The 19498-nt window shown below is 41.9% G+C and overlaps 1 non-coding gene across 1 annotated transcript; it reads right to left on the reverse strand.

The window, feature by feature from the left end:
- Window positions 1-1796: 1796 nt before the first annotated feature.
- TRNAC-GCA (transfer RNA cysteine (anticodon GCA)) lies at window positions 1797-1869 on the reverse strand. The gene has a single exon. It is a non-coding gene; the product is annotated as a tRNA-Cys (tRNA).
- Between the last annotated feature and the right edge of the window lie 17629 nt (window positions 1870-19498).

Consider the following 19498-nt stretch of genomic DNA (forward strand, 5'->3'; position numbering starts at 1 on the left):
CTCTTCATCTTGGTTATATTGCTGCATTTGGGGTGGCCTTTTATATTCTGGTAATTTGTGGAGTTCTCTTTATTATGGAGCTTCCTCACTGTGGGTGGGGTTCTATCAGTGGCTTGTCAAGGTTTCCTGGTTAGGGAGGCTTGTGTTGGAGTTCTGGTGGGTGGAGCTGGGTTTCTTCTCTCTGGAGTGCAGTGGAGTGACCAGTAATGGGTCATGAGACATCAAAGGTTTTGGAATAACTTTGAGCTGCCTGTATATTGAAGCTCAGGGGAGTGTTCCTGTGTTGCTGGAGAATTTGCATGGTATGTCTTATTTTGGAACTTGTTGGCCCTTGGGTGGAGCTTGGTTTCAGTGTAGGTATGAAGGCATTTGATGAGATCCTATTGCTTAATGTTCCCTGAATTCAAGAGTTCTCTAATGTTTTCAGGCTTTGGACTTAAGCCTCCTGCTTCTGGTTTTCAGTTTTATTTTTACAGTAGCCTCTAGACTTCTCCATCTATACAGCACTGATGATAAAACATCTAGGTTAAAGATGAAAAGTTTCTCCACATTGAGGGACGCTCAGAGAGGTTCACTGAGTTACAAGGAGAAGAGAAGATGGAGGGGGTAGTTAGAGGTAACTGGAATGAGATGCAGTGAGATCAAAAGAGGAGAGAGCAAGCTAGCCAGTAGTCACTTCCTTATGTGCGCTATATAGTCTGGACTGCTCAGAGGTATTTACAGAGTTATACGGGGAAGAGGAGAGGGAGGAAGTAGATAGAGGTGGCCAGGAGGATAAGAGAGAGGAATGAGAAGGAGAGAGACAAATCCTGCCAGTAACCAGTTCCTTAGGTGTTCTCCACCATCTGGAACACACAGAGATTCACAGAGTTGGATAGAGAAGAGATGGGGGAGAAAAGAGACAGAGGCCACCTGGTGGAGAAAAAGGAGAGTCCAAAGGAGGAGAGAGTGGTCAAGCCAGTAATCTCGCTCTCAGGTAAACTTGGGTGGTGAAGTTTGGGTTTTTAAATGTACAAAATTGACAACAAAAACCTAAGAGCAAAGATTAAAAATCTAGAGTAGAGGTTGGATTTTCAAAAATACAATATTAAAGAAAAGAAGCAGAAGGAAAAAGGAAGAAAGAAAAAAAAAAAGAGAGAAAAAAAACCCCAAGAAGTATTAAACACACACACACACACACACACACACACACACACACACACACACAACCACCAACAACCACCCAAAGACTATATATGGTGTTTGCCTTAAAAAAAAAAAAAAGAAAGTCTTTTTTAAAAAAAATAGTAATAGTAGGTTATAAAAATAAAAATTAGAGGAGAAATAGAAGACTTAACAATTTTAAAAAAAGTTAGAAAAAAAAAGAAAAAAAAGGAATGATTTTAAAAATAGTAAAAATATATCTGGCCCTTCTCTGATGTTGTGGGCCATGTGGGATCACTTCCAAGGCGGTTCCCTCTGTTTAACTTCTGTTTGCTGGTTTTTTAGGCTCACTAGTTCAATCGCACTGTGGGGAGGGGGGATGCTACAAACAAATAGCACTGTCGTGTGCACACAGTGTCTCAGCCCCTCTTGACCTGTCCCTTCTTGCTCTGGCTCTACGATGCTCAGCCGGGAACCGTCTGAGGCCAGTCCTAGGCTGTGTGCACTTCCCCGGTCTAAGCCGCTCAGGTTCGGCGCTCAGGTAGCCCTCAGATGCACAGATTCGGTTGGGACTGCGTTTTGTGCCCTTCCCAGGTCCGAGTAGCTCAGGAGTTTGGCGAGCGCGATCACTGCCATTTCCTTCTCCAGGGGATCTTCCTGACCCAGGAATTGAACCTGGGTCTCCTGCATTGCAGGCAGATGCTTTACCGTCTGAGCCACCAGGAAAGCCCTTAGCTGCAAAGTATATATAAAAATTGCACAAAATATTAATTTTTTAATAGTATTTAAATAGAAAATATTGGCAACAACTTAAATGTCTACAAGGCATGACTAAATTAATTGTAGTACAGCTATAGTATAGAATATTATACCGATGTCAAAAGAGGGATGGCTATATGAATTGGTATGGAAAGGTTTCCAAGAATACTGCCACATGAAAAAGCAAGTCACATGATATGATTTCACTCAGATATTAAAAAATCTTGTATAGATAGACACAGATATGTGGCTATCTATAATAAATAAGACACATACATATAATAAATAAAGGCTGGAAGGATGCTCATCAAATTGTCTCTGAAAGAGAATGAGTCACAAGAAAAGGTAAAAAACCGCTTTCATATTTATCTCCATAAACCACTGTAATGCCTGAATTTCTTTACAATGACTGTGAAATGACTTTTGAAAGAGGGAAAATAGAAGCAATACGATTTGAGGAGTTTGCCCCAGGCTGTCCATACTGATGGAGGATGGATGAGATGCTTGAAGACCACGTGAACTGGTGACAGTGTCAATTTAAAGAAATCATTCCCCTTCTGAAAGTCCTTCTGTGGCTCTGTTACCTGGAGGGAATAAAACTCAACCCTTGAGCAGGGCTTATAGGAGCCCTGTGATCTGGCCCTGCCTGATTTTTCTGGGCTTATTACCCATCACACACATCTAAGGTCTCTTCCCGTCTTGCACCCTGGCCAACTCTTAGTCATTCTTCTGTACTTGGATTATTTAGTACATTCATTACTTCTCTCTCCCTCCTTCCCTACCCTGGAAGAGTTAATTAATTACCCTTATGCTACCTCTTATCTACATATACCTCCATGTTGGCATTTATTAAAATGCAGTGCTGCTGGTGTGGATTTAGTAATTGTGGATTCAGTAATTGTGGCACATGGGCTTAGTTGCCCAGCGGCATATGGAATCTTAGCACATGCACATATTTTCCTGTGCAGTTTCTGGCTGTGTGATTTTATTTGAATTGTCTTTGTCTTAAATATGGCTTCTTACAGTTTTACCCACTTAACACCTGTGATACTATCTGTTAAACTTACCAACTCCAAAATGACATGGCCTATTCCTTATGTGTGTGTGCTAGGTCGTTCAGTTGTGTCCAGCTCTTTGTGACCCTGTGGACCATATCCACCAGGCTCCTCTGTCCATGGGATTCTCTAGGCAAGAATAATGGAGTGGGTTGCCATGTCCTTCTCCAGCAGATCTTTCTAACCCAGGGATCAAACCTGCGTACACAAGAAAATACTGTTCAACAATTTCATAGACAGAAATATAAGGTAGTGAGACCACCATCATTTTTTGCATCCAAGAGAAGAATTTTCACATTGAATGGGAATCGTGCTCAATGACTTCCCCAGCCCCTTCCAATTCTCAGGTTTTTAATTCTGCATTACCTCAATCCCAGGCTGCCAGACAGGGTGATAAATAAAATTCAAATCCAATCTCTCCTAAATGAAATAGGAAGTGCAAAAAAAGCTCTCTGAAAACTATTGGGTTGCCCTTATAGTTTATTTGGGTTTTTATATAACATTATACAGAAAAACCCTAACAAACTTTTTGGCCAACCCAATAGACCAAAAAGTGGGAGATGCTGAAGGGGACTACCTACAGCAAGTGATGAGGTGGCCTTGCTTTGACTCCTAGCCCCCTGCTGGAAATATTGTTAGCTCCTGTGGTCATACCTAAGACTGGGGGAGGCTGGTTGCAGATTTTAATGTCTTTGTTCTTGTGCCAGTGAGGATTGAGCCCTTACTGAGAGTTTTTCTCTTGCTTCTGCATTGCCTAGTTAAGGTGGTCCTTGGAGGCATGCGCCTTCTGACTATCTGAAGAGGGACACCCTTGCTTGTTCCTATTCAGAGCCATAATGTGAATTGGGATGAACTATCGGCTGGCCATCATGCTTAATCTATGTTTAGAATCTGTACTTCGAAAGGAATATTGGACCTGTTAGGATACAGTCTGCAGTAACCTGGGCTGCTGTATTATACAATCCACAGTGGCTTCCCACCCCACCTTTTTTTTTTTTTTTATTGAACTGGTTACTCAGTCATACTAAACATGGAATAAAGTGAAATAAATAAATATATAAAACTTGGAATGCACTGAATCTTTTCACTGTCAAGCTGGCTCAAATGTTCTCAAAGTTTATCTGAGAGCTTGGTTGCCCTGCTGAAAATAGCATTGTGCAGTGAAACAGAAAATAAGATGTCATGGCAAACTAAACATCTTCACTTTCTGGACAAATATCTGAGTTGACTGGACCATCGAGAGGAATGACCTGGGGAATGACCAGAGGGAGGATGTCGCCCCACATTTGGGGGCTCCGTGGGGTTCAGGTGAGCAGTGGGTGAAACTCATTGACACCTGACTTCTGTTAAAGCCTCTGGCAACTTCTGGCCGGCTCAAAGGTGTCTCCTTTTTATGTTGTGAAAGTAAAAGATGGCTAGTTTGCCGTGACAGCTTATTTTCTGTCCTACTGCACAGTGTTATTTTAACCAAGGAGGCTTACTCCCTTCTTGATAAACTCACTGGGACTTGATATCTGCAAATGAATCCCATTATAATGAATGGGTATTAAAATAACTGTGTGTGTGTGTAGGAGAGGATGACAAGCAGAGGGGAAAGGAAGAAAAAGGCAAATATGTCCACATTCACTTATTGGCCTGTTATTTAATCTGTGTACAATCCTCTAATTAAAAGTGAGGATAACAATATTATTCATCTCAGGGGGACTTTTATGAGTATTAAATGAAATGAATCAATGACTTCATTGTTAATTAATTCATTATGAATTATAGTATTAATTAAATTAAATACCTGGATCATACCAAGCACACAACAAATAAAAACAAACAAGTACCTGGCCATATTAAGTACTCCATAAATGCTAACTATTATTGTATGTGTTTTATAAAAATGTAAGGAAGAAAAGAAGGAAAACAGAGGAGAAAGAAATGTTAAGGCTGAAGAACACATTGGACACCAAGGAGAAAAGGTAATCTTATTTTCTTAAAAAGATTATATCCATGAAGTCATATTCATTTCAGAAACAAGGGCAAACATTCATGAAACACTAACAAAAGTCCATAATGCAGGAAGGCAGCATTCATGATCACTTCTTCACTAATATCCCCTCAAGTCCTTTACCATTCTCCCGTGTCTGGTTCCTTGGATGCTTTCATCCCAAACACCTGGAACTAGTGCTTCTTTGTATGAGGGCTTTCCTCTGGCTACTTAAAACCCATTTTGCTTGAGGCCACAGGGAACCCCACATGCCAGAGGATATTCAGCCCCTTGAGCATAGCCCTTGACTGAAGGGTGACACCTGTGCTTCCTCTCCATCTTTTTCTTGGTTCACTTTCTTGGTTCACTCATTCCCTTCCTGATATCTCTGATAATATATTCTAATGAATCTCTTTGTTAGCAACCATTGATTGAAACTACCTGCCTTGGTCAGGCATGAAAATGTTTGTTTGCATGAGTTGTCTCATAACAGTAGGTCCCAGTAAGGAACTTTGTGCTGTTGCCAAAATCTAACCAGGAGAATTTGGGAGGGGCCAAAAGGAGGGAGGAGACACCAGCCCATAAAATGTCTTGCCAACCTCCCAGAAAGCCTCACGCTGGAATTTATCTTGGCTGAAACACGTGAGCACTGCCAAGAAGGACACTGAGTCAAACCAAATATATGCACAAGCACGATGACTGGCCAGAGACAACTCAGAAAGATAACACTGTTACCTTAAAACCTGAGATTGTGAATCGCATAGCAAAGCAGCTCTCCTGGGTTCCCTCACCCTACAGTTCTCTGATCAAGTACCCGTTTGCAATAAAGTCTTTCTTTTGTCAGTATATGTGTCTCCTTGGACAAGTCATTTCTAAGTGTTAGACAAGAATCCACTCTCAGGCCCTTCCAGGAACACCTGCAGCATAAATTCTTATCTCAGACTCTGTTTCTTGGGAATCTAGTGTAAGACAAAGACATTCTCAACTTATAACTAGTTGTCTTCAAGAAAAGTTTAGTAAATCAGTTTGGAAATCTACAAATGTTCTTGTGTAGAAAATGCATTAGAAATGTTGTTAGAATCCACAAAGTTTACTTAAAGTGTTAGTCGCTCAGTTGTGTCCAACTCTTATAGCCTGCCAGGCTCCTCTGTCCATGGGATTCTTCAGGCAAGAATCCTGGAGTGGGTTGCCATTTCCTTCTCCAAGGGATCTTCCCAGCCCAGATATTGAACCCAGATCTCTGTCTGAGCAATCAGGGAAACCCCAAGATTATCTAACCTATCATGTATTTAAAATATTGGGCACTTGTAGCAAAACACTGTGCAGAAATTTACTGTTGCCCTACCTGCAACAAAATTAACTGAGAAAAAATTAAAATGACAGTAATGACAAAAAAGGCATAGTTTTCCCTGAGCCCCAGTAAGGGCTTAGACGTTGGAAATTTTCTAGGGATTTCCAGAAGTAGGAGAAACTGTTAAGACAGATTCTTTTTGTCTAGTTTTTCTCTCCTTCCTTTCATGCAAATGCACCTCACATAAGCACCACAGTCACCTTTCAAAGCAATTCAGGGCCTTTTGGATAACAAATAGCATAGGGGGCAGGAGGCATGGAGAAGGATCTTGGGGGGAGGAAAGGAAGGGAAGGGGGAAGGGAAGAGACAGTCCTAGGGCCAGAGTAGGGGTTAAGCAAAGATTTAGGAGAATGACTGTAAATGTGGGGGAAAGAGATGTAGAGGGGGAAAGAGATGTAGAGGGGAAAAGTCACAAAGCCCTGCATATAGAAAGTCAGAAAAGAATCTTCCATAGAAGGCTATGAAGAACCCAAGAATAAGGAATTGAGGATGGAGAGAAAAGTGTTCTAGAAAGGCTTGAGGAAGGTCAGAAAATTTCTCCTGAACATCTTTCCTCTTGTTGCTGTCTCCTCTGTGGTGTAGAGATCAGTCATTTTTAATGAATCCTATTTGTCCTGTTTGGAGACCTACAGTGAATGGAAAGGAGTTGTAAGTCTTTGCCTCATGGATTCTGGAGCTCATTTCATACTGTTTGACTGGAAACCAAGTCCAGCTAAGACCAGAAAACCCATATAACTGAGCCCAGCACAAATTACCAGCCCACAGAATCATGAATGAAATAAATTGTTGTTTTAAGCTTACAAATAGCTGTGAAAAGAAGAGAAGTGAAAAGCAAAGGAGAAAAGGAAAGATATAAGCATCTGAATGCAGAGTTCCAAAGAATAGCAAGAAGAGATAAGAAAGCCTTCTTCAGTGATCAATGCAAAGAAATAGAGGAAAACAACAGAATGGGAAAGACTAGAGATCTCTTCAAGAAAATTAGAGATACTAAGGGAACATTTCATGCAAAATTGGGCTCGATAAAGGACAGAAATGGTATGGACCTAACAGAAGCAGAAGATATTAAGAAGAGGTGGCAAGAATACACAGAACAACTGTACAAAAAAGATCTTAATGACCCGGATAATCACGATGGTGGGATCACTAATCTAGAGCCAGACATCCTGGAATGTGAAGTCAAGTGGGCCTTAGAAAGCATCACTATGAACAAAGCTAGTGGAGGTGATGGAATTCCAGTTGAGCTGTTTCAAATCCTGAAAGATGATGCTGTGAAAGTGCTGCACTCAACATGCCAGCAAATTTGGAAAACTCAGCAGGGGCCACAGGACTGGAAAAGGTCAGTTTTCATTCCAATCCCAAAGAAAGGCAATGCCAAAGAATGCTCAAACTACTGCACAATTGCACTCATCTCACATACTAGTAAAGTAATACTCAAAATTCTCCAAGCCAGGCTTCAACAATATGTGAAACATGAACTTTCTGATGTTCAAGCTGGTTTTAGAAAAGGCAGAGGAACCAGAGATCAAAAAAGCAAGAGAGTTCCAGAAAACATCTATTTCTGCTTTATTGACTATGCCAAAGCCTTTGACTGTGTGGATCACAATAAACTGTGGAAAATTCTGAAAGAATGGGAATACCAGACCACCTGACCTGCCTCTTGAGAAATCTGTATGCAGGTCAGGAAGCAACAGTTAGAACTTGACATGGAACAACAGACTGGTTCCAGATAAGAAAAGGAGTGTGTCAAGGCTGTATATTGTCACCTTGCTTATTTAACTTCTACGCAGAGTACATCATGAGAAATGCTGGACTGGAAGAAACATAAGCTGGAATCAAGATTGCCTGGAGAAATATCAATAACCTCAGAGATGCAGATGACACCACCCTGATGGCAGAAAGTGAAGAGGAACTCAAAAGCCTCTTGATGAAAGTGAAAGAGGAGAGTGAAAAAGTTGGCTTAAAGCTCAACATTCAGAAAACAAAGATCATGGCATCCAGTCCCATCACTTCATGGGAAAATAGATGGGTAAAGAGTGGAAACAGTGTCAGACTTTATTTTTGGGGGGCTCCAAAATCACTGCAGACGGTGACTGCAGCCATGAAATTAAAAGACGCTTACTCCTTGGAAGAAAAGTTATGACCAACCTAGATAGCATATTGAAAAGCAGAGACATTACTTTGCCAACAAAGGTCCGTCTAGTCAAGGCTACGGTTTTTCCTGTGGTCATGTATGGATGTGAGAGTTGGACTGTGAAGAAGGCTGAGCGCCGAAGAATTGATGAGTTTGAACTGTGGTGTTGGAGAAGACTCTTGAGAGTCCCTTGGACTGCAAGGAGATCCAACCAGTCCATTCTGAAGGAGATCAACCCTGGGATATCTTTGGAAGGAATGATGCTAAAGCTGAAACTCCAGTACTTTGGCCACCTCATCGGAAGAGTTGACTCATTGGAAAAGACTCTGATGCTGGGAGGGATTGGGGGCAGGAGGAGAAGGGGACGACCGAGGATGAGATGGCTGGATGGCATACTGACTCTATGGGCCTGAGTCTGAGTGAACTCTGGGAGGTGGTGATGGACAGGGAGGCCTGGCGTGCTGCGATTCATGGAGTCGCAAAGAGTCGGACACAACTGAGCGACTGAACTGAACTGAAGCTCTAGGATTTGGGGTGGTTTGTTACATAGTGAACGTACCTGATACAATGTTGCTCATGATAATACACTTATTATTATAAAAAGCATGATAATATAATAACTATGCAATAATTATATAAATATTACTTAAAATAAACAGAATCATAGTTTGAAATTACATTTTTTAGCTTTTCATTTCTTTGTTAGTTCCCAAGGGTCTGTAAGTAGCTGTCTTCCACTAAAATTACCAACACACACTTTTAGAAGCAAAGAGTTTAGACCCAACTTCTCCAACTGCTGTGGAGAACCCAAATTACTAGCGCTGCTTGGCTCTGGGTCAATATTTATTCTTCAACTGTCCATCTGGACATTCGTCATCTCCTGTGTCAATGAGGGTCCAGTTAGAAAAACAAAACCATATTAGTTATTTTAATAGAGGGGAATTGGTTAATAGTTATTGGAAGACTTGAAAGGCAATCAAGGGAATACTACACTAAGAAGCCACATATCCCAAAGGCTAGGAAAATGAAGTGGCAGAGGTTGAAGTGATTTTGGACACTAGAAATTTGGAGAAGCATCATGGAACTGAGACTTTTCCTTCTCAGGAGGGGGCACTGCCTAGATAGACTATTTCTGGGAATGAAGGAAGAAGCTGGAAACCGGAACTGTTGTTCCTGGAGTGAAGATCCATTGCTGGGGCATCTGATAGGAGTCAGCAAGCAAGAAGGAAGGAACCAGTCCCATCTCCTGCCTGCCTTCCAGTCTCTCTCTTCCAGCTCCTATTCATAGAACCTAACAGGAATCATTCATTTAAGGCAAAGAAAAGTTGTGATTTCCAGAGTTCCAGCACCAGCATCACAGAACAGCATATAGCAGGATGGATTTGGAGCTGTAATATAACAGCTTAATATCTAGTATTCTTCATCTTTATCTTAAAGACTTCTTGAGCACGGCTTTCTTCTCTCTTCTCTGTGTCCAGCTGGATTCAAACAGCAAAATCTCCAAGCATAAAGTCTATGCTTAACTAACTTTTGGTTGAATAAATGAATATGAGGCTATAGAGTAATTTGAAACATTTTCTTTGTGTTGGATGCTAAACTGAGCACTTTTATGTTTATCATGTTTATCCCCTTTAACATTCACAACAAACATATGAAGAAGAAGATAAGATTCCTCTGTGTCAGTGTCCAGTCAGTAAAGCAGAAATCCACCTAGTTATTTCAGACAGAGAGAATTTAATACAGAAGATTGTTTACAAAAGTTGTAAGGTCTGGAGGAACAAAAGGGAAATTGATGCTACTCAGAGCCCATCGGTGTGGGCTCACTACTGAGACTGACAGCTTTATGGCTGAACTCGTATGAAGGGTAGAACCCGTGCTATTACTGCTGAGCACAGAGCTTGAATGCCCCTCCCTGCATCACCGCTACAGCAACTGCCTCAGCTGTGGTAGCCACTGTCACTACTGCAGAGACCTGCTGTTGCTGCTATTGCTACAACCTGTTGTTGTAACACTCATCACTGTTTCAGGAAACCGGTCACTCGCATGAGGCTATAGTCCCAATGTGGTCATTGCTAGGTCCAGAAGCAGAAAAATAGTTTTTTCTTTCATCTGACTTCTAATCTTTGGCAGACTTTACCAGAAGTCATCTGGCAAGGGAGTTTGGGAAATGTAGTTTTAAAGATTCTGGTCTTCTATACACAGAAGAGTATAAAAGAACAAGTGTGGGGCTGACAGCTAAAGATAAATATCTGGAACAGTTCACCCCTTTGGTTACAGAAGCATCTGTATATACTTTTTGCACTTTTAAACTTTCATCAACAATATTACCAAATTCAATGCTTCAACTTAATACAATGTAACCATCCCTTATACAAACCAACATACTTTTACCCTTTTCCTAAAAGGAGATATAGGAAGTCCAAGTAGGTATCTCTGGTGTATATCTCAAATTGGCCCAACTCAGTATTTTGTTCATCTTCCTTGGTCTTACAACCTTATAGTCCATTTCCATGTATATAGGGTTTAACCAATGTAAATTAAAAAAACTTCAATTATTTAGGTGTGCAAAGCTGTATCCTCTAAGGTCATACTTTTAAGATTTTATCTCCAGAATTGCTGGAATCTGATATCAGAGTGGATCTGAGTCTGGAGGCCATTAAAGATGGAGAGAGTAAATCTTGAGAGGAATATGCATCCTTTTGTAAGGAAACTGCTTGGGTAAAGTTATTAATAACACCTTCTTGCAAAAGAAGACTAGTCTTCTCAGCTGGAGGAAGAAGGACTGACAAGAAGACTTGGAGGATCAAGAGTTTCTCAAATTTTATCAAAAAACTAAGATCATGGCATCTGGTCCCATCACTTCATGGCAAATCAATACAGGAAAAATGGAAACAGTGACAGGCTTTATTTTCTTGGGCTCCAAAATCACTGCAGATGGTGACTGCAGCCATGAAATTAAAAGATACTTGCTCCTTGGAAGGAAACCTATGACAAACCTAGATGGCATATTAAAAAGTAAAGACATCACTTTGCTGACAAAGATCCATCTAGTCAAAGCTATAGTTTTTCCAGTAGTCATGTATGGATGTGAGAGTTGGATCATAAAGAGAGCTGAGCACCAAAGTCCTGATGCTTTCAAACTGTGGTGCTGGAGAGAAGACTCTTGAGAGTCCCTTGGACAGCAAGGAGATCCAACCAGTCAATCCTAAAGGAAATCAATCCTGAATATTCATTGGAAGTACTGATGCTGAAGCTGAAGCTCCAATACTTTGGCGACCTGATGTAAAGAGCCGACTCATTGGAAAAGACCCTGATGCTGGGAAAGATAGAAGGCAGGAAGAGAAGGGAATGATAGAGGATGAGATGATTGGATGGCATCATGGACTCAGTGGATATGAGTCTGAGCAAGCTCTGGGAGATGGTGCAGGACCTGGAAGCCTGGTGTGCTGCAGTCCATGGGGTCGCAAAGAGTCAGTCATGACTGAGCGACAGAACAACAACAACATCAGACCTGTGGCTGAAAAGATAAAAGATTCCTTTAGTGCCATCACAGAATCTCTCTGGTTCTGCGATGAGACCTGGAGTTGAGAGATTAAAAACCTGTTTGTCATGTTCTTTCTGCAGTGTCTCCAGGAAAGTCAGAAACAGACATCCCACCCATTGTCTTATAGTCATCATTCCCACCATCACCCTATCCTGCTGTTACAGTAATCATTTCCTTTATTGCAATGATCCTTAACTACCCTCTGGGGCTTCCATAGCAATTACTGCTGTCCTTCTCCTCCCACTTTCAGAATCAGAAGCAGAAAAGCAACTCTTTTTCTGTGGCTTTTACTTTCCATCCAGTGTTTCCCACTGGCAGAGACTAACCTGTACCCAGCTGGCCTCAAGGCTGAAAATCATGCTATTTTTAGATTTACAGCTTTGCCAGGATAGAGAAGAGTTAAAAGGCAAATTGTTGGACTGGAAGCTAATGAGTTATTATCCCCAGCTTAAAGATGAGGAAATCGAGGCTAGAGAGCATAAATGACTTGCCCCAGGTCATAATAAACAGAATTCATACCAGAAACAACGTATCTTGATCTCTGTGAATCCAAAGTTTATGGTCTTTCCACCATGATACATGTTACTAGAAACCAATTTTCAGAGAGTCTGAAAAATAACAAGGTGTGGAATTTGAGCATTTCCAGCCTCCCCATTCTATTTTAGATTTATCAATCATTGTTCCCAACAGATTGGATATGTTGATAAGCTTCCTTGCCATCATTAAAGGTTCAAATTATGCAGGGACAGGGAAGATGCAGGAGCACATTAGGAGGCACAGCACAGTGGTTAAAGTCACAAATTGCTTGGATTTATAAGCCAGGCCTATGACTTACTAGTTGTCTAAACTTGAGCGAATTATGCAGCATCTCAGTGCCTTGGTTTCCTCATCTGTGTAATGGTAGTGATACTCCCTGCCATACATAGTTGGTATAAGGAATAAATGAGTTAATCTGACAAAGAGTTCACTGAACAGTTAAATGAGCTATTATGATGATGATGATACTTGATTGCATTTGACTACTAAGAGGCTCCTAAAGATGTAACTTTAACTTCAATGTCTTTCTCAAAACCAACTGTATCTGTTATTACTAAGAACTCTCAAGAGATGTGGTCTGAAAACTTTGTCCAAAGCAAAAGGCATGGGAGGACCTAGCTGTTCCCAAGAGAGAGGAGAGGCTTGAGGGAGAAAGAGGCCTGAGATGAAGTAAGTATCCATCATGAGTCAGAGAGCTCAGGAGGCCAGGCGCGGCCTTGGTCTGAGGCCATAGCTTGTGCCCAACCAGGGGGAGAAGGACCAAAGCTCCTCCTTCCTGGGCATCAGTGGGACTCTGGCATTGGACAGGGTTAAAAAAGATAGGGGAAAGCCAGGAAGAGGAGCCATATCCTCAGGCATACTGGCCGGGAAGGTGTGGTCTGGAATAAAGGACTGGGTAAACTGTCTAGCCTCTACCCAACCCCCAGCTGTGAAGATAGTCCTGTGGTTCTGGATTATAGCTGGCATTGCTTCCCCTTATTCCTAGTTCTTTCTTTCATCCAGCAGCTGTTTGCTGGGCAACAACTTACGTGAAACTGAGTTGGGCTCCTTATAGTATCCCCATTTTACAGATGAGAAAACTGACATGCAGAAAAGTTAGATAACTTGCCCCATCACACAGGAAGATTTGACAGAAGATTGTTATTTTCCACAGGTGAGGCAAGGGGAAAGCCTGGTTTTCTCAAGCTATATTCTCTAAGGAATCCCTTAGTCTTTGATGAGGCAACAGAGAAAGCAAGAGAGGGGTCAGGTTGGTAAAAATAATAGTCACTGAGGCCATTTACTGATAGGGAAAGCATTAAGCAATACTCTGCATTATCAAGTAGAGTGCTCACTGCCTTCAAGGGGTTTCGTCTGATTGTTTCTTTCTTTCTTTTTTTTTTTGGTGAAGGACAAGAAAATATCTGATGATGATGTAACTAGGTTTCCCTGGAAAGTCTGGTGGCTTCTGCTTCTGACACAGTGGAAAATCCAAAATGCACCAAACTTGCTGGGAAGCGACAGGCCACAGCAGCCTGGTCCAAAACCTAGTCCCAGATGGAGGAAGGGAGACTATGCCTGGTCCTACATCTGTTTTATTATTCATGGTACCTGGCCGATCACACAGATAGGGTTAGGAAGGTCAGTGCAGCATTAATATGCTGAATTGGGCGATGGCATGGGCTGGTGATGGGACCTGTCACACCAGAGTGATTCTTATTGAGGGGGATTGATTTGATATTAATATTAATTTTATGTTTCTTCCTATCTTTAAGAAATTTGTCCTACCGAGACAGGAGAAAGCCTGAATGCTAGCCCCATGCAAAGCAGTTATGTTATGTTAGGCTTTATGGTGGGAGTGGGAAGTTGGGGGCTAGGGAGGGAGGATCAGACTATCTACAATCTTTAATGTGAGGCTCTACCATGGATATTTGGGAAGTTATATAGAGAGCCTTTCATGGGAATTAAACAGGTTCCACATTTCTGCCCCAAAGTATTTTTTTTTTTTAGTTTTTTATTTTTTAAATTTTAAAATCTTTAATTCTTACATGCGTTCCCAAACATGAACCCCCCTCCCACCTCCCTCCCCATAACATCTTTCTGGGTCATCCCCATGCACCAGCCCCAAGCATGCTGCATCCTGCGTCAGACATAGACTGGCGATTCAATTCACATGATAGTATACATGTTAGAATGTCATTCTCCCAAATCATCCCACCCTCTCCCTCTCCCTCTGAGTCCAAAAGTCCGTTATACACATCTGTGTCTCTTTCCCTGTCTTGCATACAGGGTCGTCATTGCCATCTTCCTAAATTCCATATATATGTGTTAGTATACTGTATTGGTGTTTTTCTTTCTGGCTTACTTCACTCTGTATAATCGGCTCCAGTTTCATCCATCTCATCAGAACTGATTCAAATGAATTCTTTTTAACGGCTGAGTAATACTCCATTGTGTATATGTACCACAGCTTTCTTATCCATTCATCTGCTGATGGACATCTAGGTTGTTTCCATGTCCTGGCTATTATAAACAGTGCTGCGATGAACATTGGGGTACATGTGTCTCTTTCCATTCTGGTTTCCTCAGTGTGTATGCCCAGCAGTGGGATTGCTGGGTCATAAGGTAGTTCTATTTGCAATTTTTTAAGGAATCTCCACACTGTTCTCCATAGTGGCTGTACTAGTTTGCATTCCCACCAACAGTGTAGGAGGGTTCCCTTTTCTCCACACCCTCTCCAGCATTTATTGCTTGCAGATTTTTGGATCGCAGCCATTCTGACTGGTGTGAAGTGGTACCTCATTGTGGTTTTGATTTGCATTTCTCTAATAATGAGTGATGTTGAGCATCTTTTCATGCGTTTGTTAGCCATCCGTATGTCTTCTTTGGAGAAATGTCTATTTAGTTCTTTGTTCTGCCCCAAAGTAGAGTTGGGCCTATGTCCAAGTAAGTCTCCCCTCTCAAAATCATAAGAGCTGAAACCCAGGGAGGGATGTGCCAGGGGATGTGCCCATTTCTCAGCCTCACTCCAGTTTAAATCAATAGTCCTCAGGTTGGCTGCATAGACTGAGATTCACAGGTGGCACTGGTGGTAAAGAACTTGCCTGCCAAAGCAGGAAACGTAAGAGATGTGGATTTGATCCCTGAGTCAAGAAGATCCCCTGGAGGAGGGCACAGCACTCTCTCCAGTATTCTTGCCTGGAGAATTCCGTGGATAGAGGAGCCTGGCAAAGAGTCAGATGTGACTGAGTGACTTAACAGGTACACACAAGGGGACGCTTATAACAAGTTGTGCATGTCTGGGTCCCAGCCCAGACTCTGAATCAGAATCTCTGAGGTTGGGCCCATGTTCTAAAAGCTCTCATATGATTCTAATCTGCACCTGGGAATGCAAACCACCAGGATATGCTGTCTTGGCAATCTCTTCAAATGATGCAAACAGAATAAAACCTCAAGGACCAATAACTCTACCTGCTTCCCAAGACTGTGTGATGGGCTCTTCTGACATGAAAAGCTAGCTTCCAGGCTCAAGCTTGTTTCTCAGTGGTTTCTCAATCCCATAAGCCACTGAGTGTCCAACTTATGCACAAGAATTGCCTTGTTAAAACACGCATGGTTGGATCCCACCCCCTAGTTTCTAAATATGTGGGTCAAGTGTGGGGCCTGAGATGGTGCGTGTCTCACCAGTGTCCAGGTGATGCTGCTGTTCTAGGGACCACATGCTGAGAACCACTGGCAAACACAGACTAGAGTTTCAGCCAGTTCAGTCATGAGATCTGTGTAAGGCTGAACAGCTGTCCTAACTGGCTTTTCCCACTGGTGAAATTTCATTCTCATCTGGCTGTTGCAGTAGCCAAACTTAGGGAGGCACCACTGGGGCTAAAACAGTAAATGGGCTTGTGCTCGTGAGCTTGGTGCTGAGCAACTGATGCTAATTATTGTCATGGTAAATGCAGCTCAATGTCCTGGTTTGAGGTAAGCTTCCTCAGATCACACTAGGAAATGGCAATTGCAAGAACCTGGGGCTGATCAGAAACATGTTTTGCTACTGAAATGATAAACCAGGACCTAGGACTTAAGCTCAACATTGCTTCTGGAGTGTGAGCTCACCAAAGGCAGGGCTGTGTTCCTTCACATCTATTTGCCTATGGAAGAGCCCAGGACAGAGGCATCACTAAGTAGAGGTTTAATGAGGGGGTTGTCGATGCCCCTCAGCCCAAAGCCCTGTCCACACTCCTGGGCCCACTGAGATTCAACAGAGCTGGATTCTGTTGGAACTGGAAAGACAGCAAGTCCCTCATCAATACCATCAGTACTGTGTTCTGTCTGGTTCTGTTTTCCTTTCAGCAATTCCAGGCATTTCTACCTCCCTGACCCACCAAGAGTTAACTACACCATGTGTCTGGTTCTGGTCAATGGTCTATTACAAGAAGTGGAGGCCTTGCATTGAGATGGCTGAGTGTCTGATGGAAACAGATGGATTTCTGGGTTCCTGCATGCAGAACAGTGGCCCTGGAGAGTCCCCTGCCTCACAGGAGAGAGAGTAACCATGTTGGGTTCTAGGTCCTGACATTTAGCTTCTCTCCAGGACTTGAGCTGTTAAGTTCCTGGGGCCTTGTTTTGAATTTCTTTGCTAAAGGCTGCTATTGCCTTCTGGACGTTAGGTTCAACCTGAGGACCCATGAAGCATATTTTGCTTTAACAAAACCAGAAAACATTGCAAAGTCATTCTCTGTCATGTTGTGCATTGATTCTTTTAAAAAATAATTATTTATTTTAAAATTAATTTTATTTATTTTAATTGGAGGCTAATTACTTTACAATATTGTAGTGGTTTTTGCCATACATTGACATGAATCAGCCATGGGTGTACATGTGTTCCCCTTCCTGAACCCCCCTCCCACCTCCCTCCCCATCCCATCCCTCACTGTGGTCCCAGCTCACCAGCCCTGCATCGAACCTGGGCTGGCGATCTGTTTCACATATGATAATATACATGTTTCAATGCCATTCTCTCAAATCATCCCACCCTTGCCTTCTCCCAGGGTCCAAAAGATTGTTCTTTACATCTGTGTCTTTTGCTGTCTCGCATATAGGGTCATCGTTACCATCTTCCTAAATTCCATATATATGTGTTAGTATTGAACTTATAGGGATGGGATGCTATGTGTTGCTCCTCCCCCTGGACATTTGCATATTATACTCTATCCCTGTAATTAGATGGAGGAGGAGAGGCCAGAGGCCTAAGGAGAGGGATAGGGGGAGGGTGGTTGAAGAGAGAGAAGGCTTTTCTGTAGACTAAAGAACTTTTGGGCATCAGTGATCATGTGGACATGTGAGGAGATTTGGAGGGATTAAGGAACCTTCTTACCACCCATGAAATTTGATATAACTACTTGTAAGTATTGACTTGGAGGCAGGGTTGGTATAAAAATAAAAGGGGATGCTGTGCTTGAATACACAGATTTGTTTCCTTCTCCCAAATCCCCCAAGATAGCTATGAACCTGATTTTACAGATGGGGTTGCTGTGCCTAGAGATGTGAAGTAACTTGTCCAAGGTCACCCTGCTAGAAAGTGGCACAGCCAGGAAGCCCACCTCAGTCTATCCAGTGCTTACTTTGGCAAAGGATACTCATCTTCAGTCAAAACCTAGAAGCCTGCATGTGTGTCAACCTGTCTGCAGTCTCTGAAAGGGGACGCTGTGGCATCTCCTCCGGAGGATCAGAACCTGCTTAGCCAAGCACAAGCCCTCAGCTTGCACTCTTCAGCTGCTCTGTCTCCCTGCTTGAGAATGTGACAGGATAAGATTTCTCTTTCTCCCTCTTGCAAGGTCAACACTTCTCTGCAAGCCAAGTCTCCCATTGCCAGGAAATGCTCCTACACCATGTACCACTGGGAATGGGCTACAGGTATGTACAGTTGCTGCTAGTTGCTTTCCTCGTCCCAGGACCCTGGAGCTCCCCCAAGAGAGGGGCTTATGACAGAAGCAACCTCATCTAGTTTTCTCAGCGTGCCATACACACCATCTCTCTGTGCCATTCGATCAAAAGGGCTGAGGAACATTGCTCTGGAACATAAGCCACTGCTGTGAGGAAAAAGTTGGTAGAGAAAGGGGCTTAAATCTGGAGAGAAAGGAGATAAAATTAATGGACAGTGGATTAAAGGTTTTTGTGAATTATTTGATGCAAAGTACTACAAATGCTCCTGTTATAATGAATGTATATAATGACCCCTTTTGTGATTGATATCTTTTTTTTTTTTAACAATTAATGGCATTTGAGATTGTTTTCTGTTATAGCATTTATAGACTTACTGTATTCCTTTTAATGGCTACATGTGGTTCATCCTATGCTTGTACTATATTTTACTTAACTAGTCCGTTGATGATGGGTGTTCAGGTTCCTGCAAGGCTTTTTTCTATTGTAAATGACCTTACAATGAACATCCTTACACATATAATTCTCTTTCTTTCTTTCTCTTTTTTCCCCACGTATAGCTGCAGGAGAAATTCCTAGAAATGTAATTGCTCGGTCAAAGTGTATGTTCTTTTTTAATTTTATTAGCTATTGCTAAATTTACAGGCTTTAAAATGTATATAGTCAACTTTATTAATCTTTTCCATTATGGTTTATGGGTTTTGTGCCATGCTTAGAAAGGTCTTCCCTTTACAAAAAATTTCCTTCCAGTGCTTTTATGGTTTTATCTTTTTAATGTTTAAATCTTTGCTCCATCTGGAATCCAAGTTAATGTAAGGAGTGAAATAGAGATCAGATTTTATTTTTTCCCAAATGGCTAGCCAGTTGTCCCAACACCGGTTATTGAATAATCCATCTTTTTCCTTGCTGATTTGAAATGCTACTTTTATCATGTACAAAACTCCCACATGTATTAGGTTTTTTTTTTTTTTTCAATTCTCTCCTCTGTTCCATTAAATATTCTATCTAATCCTAGGTGAGTTTAAATTACTGTAACTTGAATATATGGGCTTAATATGTGGTTGAGTTTGTCCCCTCTTATTACTCT

The sequence above is a fragment of the Ovis aries genome, chromosome 1, assembly GCF_016772045.2.
Source record: "Ovis aries strain OAR_USU_Benz2616 breed Rambouillet chromosome 1, ARS-UI_Ramb_v3.0, whole genome shotgun sequence".
In the NCBI taxonomy this organism is placed as follows: domain Eukaryota; kingdom Metazoa; phylum Chordata; class Mammalia; order Artiodactyla; family Bovidae; genus Ovis; species Ovis aries.